The sequence below is a fragment of the Lithobates pipiens genome, unplaced genomic scaffold (assembly GCF_037356315.1).
Source record: "Lithobates pipiens isolate NorthernLeopardFrog02 unplaced genomic scaffold, aLitPip1_a1.2 Scaffold_10, whole genome shotgun sequence".
Classification (NCBI taxonomy): Eukaryota; Metazoa; Chordata; class Amphibia; order Anura; family Ranidae; genus Lithobates; species Lithobates pipiens.
In genome coordinates, this window is record NW_027507686.1 from 196869118 (window position 1) to 196886281 (window position 17164).

Genomic DNA, 17164 nt, shown 5'->3' on the forward strand with positions numbered 1-17164 from the left:
ATAATCAAGCAGCTAGCACAAGGTTACTAGGGAACTCTCACCCACAAGCAGATGCAAAATTGGCCCCTTGATTGAAGACATGATCATCCTATTTGTCTCTTACATTTTCTGCTCATAGTTTGAGACCACCCCCTAGTGGAGGGGTAACCATTATACATGTTATATTAATCTTGAGCCTAGGCTCGATGAAGATTTGCTATATTCTGAACCTGGCACATGACCTACACTACAAACACTATAGATTTCAGCATCAGTTACTATATCACTTGTATTCTCTCCTATCACACATACTAAATGTAATAGTCTGATGTTAAAAATCCCACTATACCATTCAACATGAGTTCATGTCATTTAATCAGGTTCAGTTTAAAGGAAACCTGTCATGAGAGAAATATGTGCATTTCCATTGCCGACCTCCTTCTGACAATTCCAATTGCCCGTCTGTCATGTTGCTTTGGCTTCAGTACTTTCTGAGTCACTGGCCTGGAACAAGTAAGTGTATAGATAAAATGTTAGAGTTGATTTTCTGGGATTTGCTGCAGCTTTCCATCTTGGTTTTTGTACAGATAGCCTATTCTTTGCTCTGGGAAGTCTTCAGTAAATGGCAGTTGACGGTTTTGTGCTGAATACTAAAAGTCAAAAAAGATGCAAGAGCGGGAGTGTGGTAAAAAGGTGTCCTAGGAGGGCATCTATCTCTGTATCATATAGAAAGCACAATCAAACTAGACCGCAGGAGTTAGAAAGCAAGCAAGTGAAACACCATGGCTTCAAAACTGAGGGGCAAATGGCCATACTTTTTAGATGTTTAAATGATTTTACCCAATCAGTAAACTACATAGGGAAACTATACAAGTGAAGTGAATGAGTATTAATGAGTTAATCAAACCAGAGATTAGGTGGTACCATTAAACCTGGATCCATAATTTAAGATATTCTGATATTATTGTAATAAGGCATCATGACAATATTAAAATAAGGTGCTACACAATTGGCTTGAATGAACAAGACTGGGAATACATAATTATGGTACTGTCAAGAACATCATGTCAGCAATCAGACAAGTCATGCCAACCACAAGACTCCTGCTCATGTTTAAGGCCTGGTTCACACCTATGCATTTTTTAGTGCGTTTTCAGTTTTGCAGAAACATACTACAGTCCAGTTAACATGGTATCCTATGGGTGTAGATCACATCTGAGCGTTTTATGGAAAGGGCCAGGGACTTTTTTTCTGGTTTTTGGTTGCATAGACTTCAATGTATCAAAAATGTATATTGAAAAACGCAAAATGCCCCTGGAATATGCAAACTGCAACCTGCACCTTGCTTATACATGTGTTTTGCAGTGTACAGACATTGATTTTTTAAAACAAGAACATATCCAAATTCATAGCTTTGTTCGAGACTTGCTCCTCTTATCATACATAGATAATCCAGGTACTGACTACTATAGCCTGTCTCTGTTCTCCATCAGATGTGAAAAAATATCAGAGGCACACCACACTTAGCTCCTTTTGCTGTGTTTATTGATTGTCAGTAAAGTGACTGCATAGAACATGTCTCCACCTGAAAACCAACCTTTCTTGATGCGTTTCACCATTCCTGGCTCACTCACTAGGATATGAGGAAGTCCAAGGATATTATGTGTGTGTGTGTGTGTGTGTGGAGGGGGGGGGGGTGGGTGGGCTCAGCATGGTGTGACGGCAGTAAACACTCCAAGTTTGGTTGCAGAGAACAGAACTTGTATATAAATGTTCAACGGTTACAACAAGCTCGGCGGGAAGGCCCCGACCGGGAACCCTCACAGAATGCACTAGCAATGAGTAGAAAAGCATGTCTCGTTGGGCTGGCGGCATCTGTCTTGAGGGGTGAAATTCAGCCTGGCCAGTTTGTACCTAAATGGGAAAGTGTTCAGGAAGGTGTCCCTGTCTTTTCCCTGCTCATCTTGAACCTTTTTCTAATGCCAATCACTGCCCCTTTAAGCTGGGTGACCTGTCCCTACACTACCCACATGCAAAATGCACACCTTAATTAGGCTCTGCCTGACCAAAGATGGTTGCCAGTTGTATGCAGTCACTTTTCTTACAACCAATAAACTAGATATTGGTTTCCTTATCCATTATACAAAAGTTTTACGACCCCCTCTGTGACTAGCATCCCCACCCCTCCATTCTATATCTCTCCCTCTGTCTTATCTCACTAACTCTGCTGCTATCTTTATTACCATTGATTTGTATGTGTTTGTTTTTTTTTTTGTATTTTCTCTCTCCTTTCCTTCAGAGATGTGGTTTTTTTTGTTTTGTTTTTTTAACATTCTGCTTAAAAATTGGTGAATCAGTACTGCTTGGACCTTGAAGAAGGGGACATACCCCGAAAGCTAGTCCTGAAAAATTGTATGTTAGTGCAAATAAAAAAAGTATCATGAACAGTACTCATTTTTCTCAACCAATAAACAACAAGAGGATCTAAGTTTGGAATACGGCTGATATTTTTTCATTTTCCATTGAGTTCTATAAGCAGCTCTATGCAGCACCTGTGGGCTCCCTGATTGGGAAATACATTGGAATTTATGCTTTGCAGCCAGATATGGCCGTGTACAAGAGTTCTAAATTATCATAGAGTGAAGTCTTCATTAATAACAAAAAAACATTGGCTCGTTATGCTTTATGCATGTTTGGTTTCACCTGCTCCAAATAATTCATCATATTGTGCAAAAACCAAATTTGACAAAACCCTTAAAGTCATCCTTGCCCAAGAAAACAAAGATAACAGACATGTCACTATTTTAATGTTGATTTATTACAATACAATCGACAAGTTTAAGCTCTTTTCATGCATTCCAGGACAGAATTTAAAGATTTGCCAATACACATTAATCAAAGCTCTATAGAAGAGCTGACTGTTCACTGTACCGTTTCCAAGATTCTATTCCTGAACACAGCCGGGGAAAGCACAAATGCTTGCTATAGCAAAACAATAGATGGATCGTTGGATATTAAAATAGGATTATCAATGCTGTCACAATGCCTACTGATTATATCAGGGTACAGAAGTTGAAATCGTTGTGTCCTTGGCTGATACAGAAATCCATATTAAAAAAAAAAAAGTTTTGGTGTGTTCATATAATGCATCGTAAACAGGTTATGGGAGGAGATGTCACAGAGTGCAAAACAGATTTTAACGACAGAATGGATGATGCATATTCTTATGGGACTGCAGGGGTTATGTGAGTAAAGTACAAAATGCAATCTCAGGAGATTATTTATGGATACAAATGTGAATTATACTCATAAGTGACCATTTTTGCTTTTTGCTTACCTGTCAATCATTGGGTTTATTCATATTGTTGTTCCTCCAGCAGATAATGATGCTTATTTACAGTTATGAGAATAGAGAGATTGAACAGAGACATCACAAGCTATGCAGTGCATGCAGAACACAGCAATGATATTTTCTAAAATCAGACTACATGCATATTAAAAGAGATCTATGGTAACAGCATGCATTTTCATTTTATAACATCAGCATTTTAATAATATTTATATTTGACAATCCAATATAAGCTTACTTGAAAATGCCACTTTCATATTTTCATCATGCCATCTCTCTTTATTCTACTTTCTGGATTCCGTGAAATGTAAACAAAAGAATGCCGGCAATAGAAAATTCCCCACAAAAAAAACAGCATGGGTTTTCCCCCCAATCCATACTAGGCCCTTCGGATCTGGTATGGATTTTAAGGGGAACCCCATGCCAAAATGTAAAAAAATAAATAAATGGACTAGCATTCCCCACAAAATCCATACCGGACCCTTCTCCGAGCAGCCCGGCAGGCCAGGAAAGGGGGTGGATGAGCAAGCGGACCCCCTCCTGAACCGTACCAGGCCTCATGTCCTCAACATGGGGGGGGCTATGGGGCAAGGATGCCCCCCCTCCCCAAAGCAAGTACTTTGTCCCTATGTTGATGGGAACAAGGTCCTCTTCCTCACAACCCTGGGTTGTGGTTATGGGGGGGGGTCTGTGGGTGGGGGGCTTATTGGAAACTGGAACCTCCTTTTCACAAGGAAACCCTCAGATCCCAGCCCCCCACCCTATGTGAATGATTATGGAGAACATAGTATCCCTACCCATTCACCAAAAAAGTGAATAAAGACAGTACACAAGTTTTTGATTCAGCTATGACTAAGCACCCTGTAGTGTGAAACATGTCAGCTTTTCATTGATCCTGTGCCTCTGATGTCTTTGTACCAGAAGAATTTCTAGATGTCTTCAATAAAGGTGTCAACAGAGTGCGGCCGTCCAGTCTTTTCTTCTATTCACACAAGCTTTTGACAATTGCTTTATTAAAAAATAAAAAACAATCTACCTAGGGAGGTTTAGATAAAACTTCAATCACGCTACCCGCCGACCCAAAATAATAAACCCCCCTGTCTTTGTCGAAGGCTCTCCGCTGACTGCCTGCTCCTCCCTCTGACATCTCTTAAAGTGATACTAAAGTCTCTTTTTTTTCTTTAAAAATAACAAACATGTTATAATTACCTGCTCTGTGCAGCGTTTTTGCACAGATCAGCCCAGATCCTCCTTTTTCTTGGGTCCCTCATCCATGCTCCTGGCCTCTCCCTCTAGTTGAGTGCCCCCCACAGCAAGCAGCTGTGTGTCCATTCAGACATGGGGCTGTGGTTTGACCCTGCCCCCTCTCTTTCCTCATTGGCTAACTGATTTGATTGACAGCAGTGGAAGCCAATGGAGCCGCTGGTGTGTCTCAGCCAATCAGAAGGGAGAGTCCTGGGTGCCCGAGGCACTCGTGCACATCGCTGGATCGAGATGGGCTCAGGTAAGTATTAGGGAGGCTGAGGGGGGCTGCTGCACACAGAAGTTTATTTTTTATCTTAATGTATTAATAAATGTATTAAGATAAAAAACCTTCTGCCTTTAGAACCACTTTAAATAGATGAGTCGCCCGATGATGTCAACTGAAGACCCTGTCCCCTTGTGATGTCACTGGAAAAAGTGAAGCGCTGTGAATACTTTCCGGATGCTCTATAAACTCAGTGAAGTGACTGCAGTCTTATCTTCTCTACACCTCTTCAAAGTCCAGAATTAAGTGTGCTTGAGCTGTCAGAAAAAAAGGGGGTGGAGAGCTGGAGTTACACTCTGCAGAGCTCAGTGAGGAGAGTTCTGAGAGCTGATTGGAGGAAAGGGACAAAAAGACATCCCCCTCCCCTTCACAAAGCACACATGAACAGAGCTGAGGCTGTTAATAAGCTGGAGATCCCTCCCAATCACTTTCTTTTCTCCTAATGTGCTCTTACTTGAGACAAGTACACACTAAAGTGGGATATGCTTTGTTCATATATAATTTCTGAGGTTTACAACCACTTTAAAACGGAATTTCAGGCAGATTTAACCACAAGGCACAGCTGGGCGAAATGACGTTATGTAACGTCGCTTCACCCTGTGGCCACTAGGGGGAACAGGCGCCCCCCCCCGTGCTCACTCCCCGAGCCAATGTGAGTGCCCGGCAGTCTCGATCACCGCAGGGCTCCCACGATCGATTGGGCACACGGAGAACCCGGAACTGTATGTGTAAACACACAGTTTCCGGTTTTCTGAGGGGAGAATGGACAGATCGTCTGTTCATACAGAGTATGAAGAGCGTTCTGTTAGAACACAAACTAGGACATACATTAATCTCTTCACTGCCAGTGACATTTTTACAGTAATCAATGCATTTTTAATCGCACTGATCGCTGTATTAATGCCAATGGTCCCAGAAATATGTCAAAATTGGCCGACGTGTCTGCCATAATGTCGCAGTCATGATAAAAATCGCTGATCACCGCCATTACTAGTAAAAAAAAAATATATAAATAAAAATTCCATAAAACGATTCCCTATTTTGTAGACGCTATAACTTTTGTGCAAACCAATCAATAATCGCTTATTGCAATTTTTTTTTACCAAAAATATGTAGAAGAATACGCATCGGCCTAAATTGAGGAAAAAACATGTTTTTTTTTATATATTTTTTGGGGATGCTTATTATAGCAAAAAGTAAAAAATAATGCATTTTTACAAAATTGTTGCTTTTTTTTTATAGAGCAAAAATATATAAACCACAGAGGTGATCAAATACCACCAAAAGAAATCTCTATTTGTGAGAAAAAAAGAACGTCAGTTTTGTTTACGACCGCGCAATTGTTAGTTAAAGCTGCGCAGTGCCGAATCGCAAAAAGTGCTCTGTTCTTTGGCCAGCCAAATGGTCCGGGGCTGAAGTGGTTAAAAGACACAAATAATGACATATTAAAAAATAAAATCATTAACTGTATATATTATTACAACACATTCAATTACTTGGATTTGACATGATTTTAGCCTCTTCCAGCTACTGTGAAGTAAAGCTCAGACTTGCAGAGGGAGAGGCAGCACTGGGAGCCAATAAGGTGTGCTGCATGCAAATATGCTGACAAAGAACATGCTCATAGGAGGATAGAGGGTAGAGTGAGTATCTCATTTTGTATGGGCTCAAATTGCACCACATGAAAAAAATATCAGTTTTAGGTGTTGGAGCCTTTGCACAAGCACAATTACTCGTGCAAATGCTTAGTATCAGCGCCAATACTGATACCGATATTGGTGCAACGCTACTAAGTTCTATTAAAATTTTCATTTTTTTAGTCAGATTAATATGAAATATTGTATATGAATACTTTGTATTGTAATTTGAAATCAGCAGGAAAAACTATAGCTGTCTTTCATTGTTATCAAAATATTCTTTTATGAAAAAAAGCCTTTTGTTTATAGTGATCAATAGCTCAAGGTGACACGCAAACTGAATGGCTCAGAAATGTGACTAATGCCGCGTACACACGGTCGAACTGTTTGACGAAACACATTTCAGCGGACAATCCGCTCGTGTGTGGGCTTCAGCGGACTTTTTCAGCGTGCAGTCCGGAGTACTAAGAATTTCGGTTTTTCCAAAAATCTTTCCGTCGTACTTTGGTTTCAGCGGACAATACGGTCGTCAGTATGCTAGTTCGACGGACTAAGAATGGCGCATACCCAGAAAGGATTTACACGGCAGAAGGGTGCTTTGCTGTGTCTTGGACTTCGTATTTCTAGTCCCGTCGTACGTGCTGTACATGTCATCGCGCAAGCTTTCGACGGACTGTTTGTGTATCCGTGTGTGGTCAAGTCCGTTCAGTGGAAACGACGACGGATTGTCCGTCGGATTGTATGACGGACTAAGTACGCCATACAATCCGCTCGTGTGTACGCGGCATTAGAGATACCTTGTTCTCAATGCAGTTCGGTCAGGGCTCATGAATTTCAAAGTCAAGAGTGAGAGAGAGAGAAAAAGTGACTGAACATTTGCAATGTTTGCTGTGCTCTCTATGAATCAATGCATTTCATGTTTGTAAAAAAAAACCTTGTAAGATTTTATTGAAACATTTAACACCATAGACATAAAAATATAAGTTTAAAAAATATGAACTGAAAAATAAAATCAACACAGATTTCCTTTAAAGATGGATTGGAGTGGCACCAGTTGTTCATTTGGAAAGAGTGTTGCAATAGTCAAGGTGAACATGATGAAGACTTGCCCTAGTACATTAGTTGTATCATTCTTGAGGATTGGATGGATATGGGATTTGGTTTTGAAATGAACACGAAAGAAGGTGGTTAGTGAATGAATATGAAATTAAAATGAGAGCGCAGGATCAAGTGTTACCCCGCTAGGCAAATGGAGCTGAGGCCATTGGGTTGTTTTTCAAAGGGGACTGCTTTTTAACCCATGGAAACAAATAAACAAATAGTGCCCACCAAGTTCAGTGCCCATCCGTGTCACAGTGCCCATCAGGGTCAGTGCCAATCAGTGTCACAGCACCCATCAGTGACATCTGTCATCAGTGCCACAGTGTTATCAGTGCCATCAGCGTCACTGTGTCATCAGTGTCCACAGTGTAATCAGTGCCACAGTGTCATAAGTGCCATCAGTGTCACCTGACATTGACAAAAAGAGGGGTGAAACTCCATTCACGTATACTACATTCACAGGGTGCTTGAAGCTAGGGACTATTGGGCATTATCCCTTAACTGAGTAGCCCCATTGGAGGCTCTGGTTAGTCCTTGCCCCGTTTGCCTTCTCAAGCACATACTGGTGAATAAATATCTTACAGCTGAAATCCAGTTGCTGTCACACTTCTGTTATTATACAGATTTGGAAACCTATCTCCTCCCAAGCCTATAATGTATTTTGGGTCAGCGTTTAGTCTTATCCCCATCTGAATAGTGGCCCCCTCATGCTCTTGATATGGAATCATCTCTATTGAGCTAAAATATAAATGACTATACTCCACTCTCTCACCCTGACGAAGGTGTAACAACTGGAAACGCATCGGGTATCGTGGTACATCACCCACTGTCATTTCATATCAAATTATATTATTTTGAGCTTTGTTTTTGCTTTTTTCTGTTATGTTGTATGTATGCATTCCTAGACGTCATATGTCTTTTTATATTTGATCATTTGCTTAGAATAAATTACGAGACGAAAGCTATTGGCTACTAGCCCATGTATAGTGCTGTCGTATGTGTTCTACATCACCGCGTTCAGAATGATCGGACTTTGTGCGACCATGTGTATGCTAGACAAGTTTGGGTCAAAATCCGTCAGATGGATTTTGTCATTGGAAAGTCCGACCGTGTGTACAGGGCATTCGTTTTCCAAAGATTTGACACTATTATACATACCATGTGTTTGTTACGTGTGATCCATCTTTTTACATATACTGTTTGAATTTTTTATGAATACATTTTGCATTTTTATACATTTCATCACTGTTTCGGGTCCTTTAAAATCCCACCTTTTGAGGAAATTTGTGTTCATTCTATGTACCAGGGATGTGGACCTGAAAAGTTTATAGTTAGTTGGCAAAATTCTTTTTCAAGTTATTTTGGGTGAGCTACTAGTTATTGTCCTAGAAAGGGATCATTTCTACATATGCTGGAGCCCTGTTCTAGGTGGTGGCACTGCCGATTATATATTCATAGTCCACTTTTCCTTTAGCAAAGGCTTTGGCTCATTTGGTTACCTGCAAGTTAGCGCCATAGCCTGTGTGGAGAGGGCAACTTCATGTGACACCCCCCCCCCCCCATATTATACATGTTTGGGGCATTTTCTTATGCCCCTGAATGCTGCTCTAAAAAATACAAACTTAAACACCATAATGTGCATGAAAGGCATGTGCTTGTCAAAGGCATGAAAAATGAAAACAATAAAAATGCCTCTAAAAGCTGTATTTTAATGCACGTGTACATGTGTCCTAAATGGTCTGTGACCAACTATTTGGCAAAAAGAAGGATCTATAGAATGGAGTCTTCAACAAAGTAACTGGACATTTTTTTTTTTTTTTTTTAACTTGTAGATTTTTATATTTGAACCATCGCAGATCCTAGACCTCTTTTCGCTTTTCTCTTTTCACATTAACTGAATACATAACAAATGTCTATTGAAATTACAGACAGCACTTTTACCTGGCAGAACTTCCATGACAGCATCACGCACATGTTCTTTTTTTTTTTTTTTTTTTAAACCAGAGCTCACATACTTTTGGGAATCCTGGCTTTCACTGCAGTGCAGGCTGATGGCAGCAGGATCGGTGAGCCAGGAGACTAGGAAACTGCAGACAAAATTTTACTGCTGACTGAGAGGAGGGGGGAGAGTGACACCAGCAATAATTATGAATACAAAATTATAGCCCAGAATCACTAAACCATCGCCATGCATCTGTACATAAATTGAGTTTGTCATAAATGTATCTCTTGGTTAGTAATTGGATCATATAATAACTACATGATAATTATAATGCTAATGGAGATGTATTTATAGTTTTATGTAGCTCAATGAAGAAATACGAACCATTGAACAGCGTGGGACTGAAAACAGCTTGATTGGACTTGTCTTGTCATATTATTCTCAAAATCATGTAACCAAAACCCTTGACTTTAATTTAGCGAGCAGTTCATTTTTCTTTTAATAATTTGTATTTTTAACATACCGTGGGATGGAAGCTATGTAGATGCTCTGCTTGTTTGTGCCATGATATGCACTGTTAATTTGTAAGATTTCGACACTGGTGTTTGCACTATTACTGTGTCTAATGTGACATTAAAGTGTAACTACCTTTGGGCATAGAACAACCTTGGGGAACATTCGTAGTATGGAAAGATTTTATTTGTAATCAAAGCATAACCCTTATAAGCGTGGACAATTTGTACTGAGGATATGATGAAAATATGCCTAAGCAGCTATATGCAATTAAATGTTTTCTTATAGGGAATCATAGTGATTTAGAATATATTGGGGTTGATTAAAAATTCACTAAGCTAAGGACAAATTTCCTTGCAAAGTGAGAAGTTTATTTGCATTTAGTAAATCATCACCACTGTCTTTATTATTTATCCTGCCTCTAAACTGTACTTTTCTTTTTTCCATCATCCTTAAAGCGAAGTTCCACCCAATTTTGAGAGGTGGTCCTAAACGAAAAACCACCTGTCCACCCTTCGTTTTTGGATATTTAAAAAAAAAACATTTTTACTTTCTAACTTACCTTTTTTGGAAGTACTTCCGATCCAGCCAGGCCGCGGCTGAGGATATCCCATCCCACCGCCATGTGTGTGTCCCAGAAGACAAGCTGGCCTTTCACAAAGTGCCGCACGACCCGCGCATGTGCAGTTGGAAACCGGCAGTGAAGCCACAAAGGCTCCACTGCCAGTTTTCCTTAGTTGAAATGGCGGCGCCTGCACCCAATCCGATGGACGGATCGGCCTCGGGAGGCTGACATCGTGGGCTCCCTGGTCAGGTAAGTGTCCTTATTAAAAGTCAGCAGCTACAGTGTTTGCAGCTGCTGACTTTAAAAAAATATAAAAAATTTCGGCTGGAATACCGCTTTAACCACTTACAGACCGGACCATTTTGCTGGTCAAAGACCAGACCCCTTTTTGCGATTCGGCACTGTGTCGCTTTAACTGACAATTGCGCGGTCGTGCGACGTGGCTCCCAAACAAAATTAACGTCTTTTTTTCCACAAATAGAGCTTTCTTTTGGTGGTATTTTATCACCTCTGCGGTTTTTATTTTTTGCGCTATAAACAAAAATAGAGCGACAATTTTGAAAAAAAATGCATTATTTTTTACTTTTTGTTATAATAAATATCCCCCAAAAATACATAAAAAAACGTTTTTTCCCTCAGTTTAGGCCGATACGTATTCTTCTACATATTTTTGGTAAAAAAAATCGCAATAAGCGATTATTGATTGGTTTGCGCAAAAGTTATAGCGTTTACAAAATAGGGATAGTTTTATGGCATTTTTATTAATAATTTTTTATTATTTATTATTTTACTAGTAATGGCGGTGATCAGCGATTTTTATTGTGACTGCGACATTGTGGCAGACACATCGGACATTTTTGACACATTTTTGGGACCATTGTCATCTCTACAGTAATCACTGCTATATAAATGCAGTGATTCCTGTGTAAATGACACTGGCAGTGAAGGGGTTAACCAGTGGGTGGCAGTGTAGGGGTTAAGTGTTCCTAGGGGTGTGTTGCTAACTGTGGGGGGGTTGGGCTTTCATTTAGTGAACACTGATCTCTGCTCCAATCACATGGAGCAGAGATCAGCGTCACTAGTTGCTAGACAGAATGGAGAAATGCTGTTTACACTGCATTTCTTCCATTCAGCCGTCCCGTGAGACGATCGCGGGTATGCCCACGGCGATCGAGTCCGCAGGACCCGCGACCGGACTCACGGGGGTCCCGACCCGCACGAGAGTGCACCGCCGGCGGCGCGCTCGCGATGGCAGGGCGGCATTGAAGATTGGACGTACCTGTACGCCAATGTGCCTGCCCGTGCCATTCTGCCGACATACATCGGCGTGCGCTGGTCGGGAACCGGTTAATAATTATTACCTGCCCCACAGCAAGAGTCCACATAAACGGCCACCGATCTGATGACTTCTCAATTTCAAACGGAACAGCTCCAGGGGTGCCTCCTATGCCCAATAACTCCAGGGGTGTCCCCTTTGCCCAATAATCTTTGTCCTTACCCTTGAACCTCTACTAAGACACATTAAAGTGAACCCAGTTATCAAGAGAATCGTAATAGGTCAGGTAAAAAAAATGTGCAGTTATTATTTTTAGTTTTGGGAGCCTGTAAAGCATTGCAGCAGCGATCAGCAGATCATTGATGCCATGCAGGTTTCTTGCAGATCTGTCAGTGTATCGGCTTGCTTGTACCTTGTATGGGGAAACTGATACATTCTGACAGGAAGACTCAATAAAGTACCACAGCGCTCATAGGACCTTGTAGTTTTCCATTCATAGTAGACTGTGAATGAGTAATGTGGCCATTTTTTTCATTCCGTTTCTATTAAAGTGGTTCTAAAGGTTGAAGGTTTTTTACACTAATGCATTCTCTGCATTGACTACTTCCAGTCAAGGCCAATTCTGACATTCCTCTCCTACATGCAAAAACATACTTTTTTTTCCTAGAAAACTACTACGTACCCCAAATATTATATATTTTTTGAGCAGAGGCCCTAGAGTATAAAACGGTGGGCATTCCTTTTTTTTTTTTATTTCACACGATATTTGAGCAACTTTTTTAAACACAAACATTGGAGAAAAAAATACACTTTAATGAATTTGAATGCACACAAACATGCTATAATACCCAATTGTTTGGTAACATATAAAAGATGATGTCATGCTGTGAAAATTGATGCATGTAATGCTTTAAAATTGTGTCCGCCTGTGGAACGGCACCAAATTACAAAAAAATTTCTATAGGCACACTTTAAAAGCCTTTACAGATTGGCAATTTAGAGTTACACAAGAGGAATGGCACTAAAATGATTGCTCTTGCTCTGAGAAACCTCACATGTGTGGTACTGTATACGAATGCATGCTGGACCTACATGCTTATTCACATTTGCACGTGAACATTGGGGAACAGGGGCAATTTAAATTTCTTTTCTATTTTTTTCTATAATTTTTTTTTTACACCTTGCACTTACATTTTTTTTAACAACTTTATTGCTATCACAAGGCATGAACAATATCCTTTGCAATAGCATGGGCTGTGGCAGGTCCTCTTTATATTGAGATCTGGGGTCTAGTAGACCTTAGATCTCTCCTCTGGTCTCCAATGCAGCCGATCAGACACAGGTTGGTCTGATAACCTGCTTTACTGCCGTTAAAGGCCAGGTAAACAAAGACCAGGAACCGGAAGTGACTAAATCCTTTCTGCTTCTGGTTTCTGATGTCACACAGTGGGAGCAACAACATTCGTTCCTCTCACTGTGTGAGGAGGATTGGGGCTTTAAAAAAGGTTGGTAGTAAGCCTCAAGAAGACTTATCAGATCTCAACATAGTTTGCTCTGCTGGTCATGGATAGGCTGGTTACATTACTTTTGTCAAACTTCATTGTCTAAAGGAATAGCTGTAATGGTTCTTGTTTCATGATCAGATAGAAAACAATAGGAAACTTGGAGGGCCATTATATTTTCACTAATGAGAACACTAATAATATCATATTTCTCCTGCTGTTGTCTAATATCTATCCTTCAGCTAATTTATACTTGCTTCATGCTCCTTGTTTAATTAGCTTGGGACATTTCAGTGTGACTATAGATCCTGCTCACAAAAGCTGTGCATGGATTTGTCTTCTGCAGCCATAGCTGTTATATTCACATTTAATACTGTTTTATGGATATCTGAAATCATTTGACAGCCGGGGATATGCAAAGTTAGAGCTGCAGTAATAGGAAAAGCAACACCGCTCCAGGTGATCTGATCACTTGACTGAGGATCAGGTACCGGTCCATACCGCAAACTGGATACACTGAAACTAATGTGCAAAGGAGATGACCGAACTCCAATATTCAGAAAAATTTGTACAGTGGCTAAATTCCATTAAATCCACATGAGACATCAAATGAACACAATACATGAGGACAAAAGCAGCATGGTTAATGCAGGTCATGAGAAATTTGCTTCAATTCACTTAATCATCAATAATTAAGCAATTATTTTCGTGACACGTGTTAACTGCTGCTTTTGACCTCATGTATTGTGTTCATTTGATGTCTCATATAGATTTTATGGAATCTAGCTACTATTTTTCTGAAGATTGGAGTGTAGTCATCTCCTTTGCACATTCCTTTCAAAGCTAGAGCTGCAGCCACTCAATTTATATTTTTGATATCCAATTGTGAAGTAAAATGTATTTATTACCTGTGAATTCCAAACCTTAGTATTTGAAATCACTTGCAGTTTTCCCTAAGCCCTTGTACACACGGTCGGAGATTCCGACGGAATGTGTCCTATCGGACCGTTTTGTTGGATATTCCGACTGTGTGTGGTCTGCATCGGACTGTTTCCGTCGGAATATCCGACGGACCAAGTTTTCCAACTTGCCGGTAAAATTTTCCAACAAAATACTCCTATCGGACAAACTCCAATCATGTGTAGCCTACTCCGACGGACAAAGTGCCACGCATGCTCAGATCAAATTCCTAGATCAAAGCTATTGGCTACTAGCCTGAACATAGTCTCGTCTAACGAAATAACGTCCTCACCTTATGTACAATCGGATTTTCTGACAACTTAGTTCGACCGTGTGTATGCAACATCACTTCCGGACCTCTTCCAGGAATTAATCCGTCGGAATTAATCCGACGGATTTGGTAGTCGGAATCTCCGACCGTGTGTACAAGGGCTAATAGTTCAGCAGGGATATATTAAAATGTCTGTGACAACTGTACTAATAGCTTCTGTGAATTAGAGTAGTGTAGACATTGAAATGTCTCCAAATAGCATCTACACCAATGTTAAGTTGTTGAGCTGATGTGAGCCTTCAGAGTTTTGAAACATGCAATATTCCAAAAAGTGAATAGGGAAAAGCTGTAAAGGTGATTTTAACAGCTTGGCGCATGGAGGAGGTCTATCACTACTTGCTTCCTCTTTTGGGTTTTACATTAGATGGTGTCATCTGTCAGAGCCCAGGGCAGGAGGCAAATAGTGGAAGACCTCCTCTGCCTACTCTGTTTACAGCAATGAAAACAGAGTGGTGAGCTGTGATATTATCCTGTGCATGTCTACAATGACAGAGGTCTGAATGGGGGTCACCAATGGGTACGGGACCAGTGTTGGGAGGTCAGGGTGCACAGTAACAGAAGATTCCAAGGCCTGATCATATATATCTCTTAAGCAGTTCAAACACCTCTAATAAAATTGTATTATGAATTATCACAAGAATTAAATTTCACAAAAAGCATATTCTGTAAATAAAATTATTACATACATTTCATCTAAAAATTCCAAATACGAAAAAAAAAAAAAAGCAAATACTCTATAGGAACAGAATATTGTTATATTATAGTGTCTACTGGCATTTCACATAAACATCTATAAGTAAAAGAAGCCAACTGCACAAAATGAATAAGTGTATTCTAAACCTTTGCCAAAAGATCTGATGTATTTTAGATAAGGTGATCCTTTGCCCCACACCGTGATTTACTACTTCTTTCGGGAATGCACTCACCTCTGCTGTAAGCCTCTTTCAAACAGAAAAGGTCACACACTCAGGATGGACATTTTTATAATGTTATTTCAATCCTCTGACCAAATTCCCATGTTATATTCTGGGTTTATTCTGGGTCACTAAGTACACACACACACGTACAATATCTTTTATGAGACTCTACTAGCAGTCTTGTGTTTTATCACTGCCTCCACCCAATGCATGTGCACATACAACTATAACCACTAATTCAAAGTCTGTTTCTTTCTATAAAAACTAACATTTTAAAAATGTTTTAAAAATTTAAACTTTGTGTTTTATTGAATACCTGAAAAGAAGAAAATATTAAAAGTATTGTACACAGGAAATTAGGCCGATGATTGGAATACCACCATAAAAATTGCCATCATGCCTGTGTGACCTTTTCTATTTGAAAGATCTTCACAGTGATCCCTACTGAGGGCACAGTGGTTGGTGGCACAGTGGTGTAGTGGTTAACACTCTAACCTAGCAGTAATAAAGGGTTACTGGTTAAAATCCTCAACCACGACACTACCTGCCTGGAGTTTGCATGTTCTCCCTGTGCCTGTGTGGGTTTCCTCTGGTTTCCTCCCACACTCCAAAGACATGCAGGTAGGTTAATTGGCTTCTGTCCAAAATTGGCCCTAGTATATGAATGGGGACTGTGAACATCTAGGAAGGTGTTGATTTTTTTTTTTTAAGGGGAAAACAAACTGAGGGAGGAAACTCTATCAATATACCCTTCAGAAAATAAGATATTTAAGTACTGTGCCTGTCAATGAAAAATCATCTCAAGTATACAGTAACCCTGTACTCGAGTAGTTACTTAATACTCCAGATGTAACCTAATGGTGTCAATTGACCTTTCCAGCTATATGAAAATCAACACATTAAATAATTTTCCCATCTACAAGTTACATGTAACCTATAATTTACATCCCTTGTTTAACATTTCCATCTATATAACATTTTGACATTCAATTTGCTTAGAAAGTGGTGATAATTTTAGAATGTTTACTAACACACGTATCACATATTCAAAGGTTAAAAGATTGAATCACATATGAAAAACAATCCTCCTAAACACTAAAATATAATTATCACCAACATCAGTGACTAAAGTATCATTGGTATGCATACCGATCCTATGGGGAAATTCCAGGAAAATTACAAGGAAGACATTTTCCTAACTCCTGACTTTGTTTCTCCTTTTATTAACAACTGCTTAAAGTGGCTCTGTCATGAAATACAAACTCCCATAAGCAGATGTCTTTCCAAACAAGAAATAAAAAAAAACTTCCCCCCCCCCCCCGTGCCACCACTGCTGAATTTTGTAGAAATTAAGAGAAATTGTTCTCAAAGTATTTGCAGAAACCAACACTTATGGGAGTGTTGATATCCTGCTTCTTTCACTATGCTCTGTGATTTCTCCCTCCAATTCCAACATTATGTGTGTTTTAGGGCTGGTCCACACCAGCCACCACTGGTGAGATTAGTGTAATGATGAAGTGCTTGCTCAACAGATTGCACTTGTGACAGACCCAACTGGGACAAG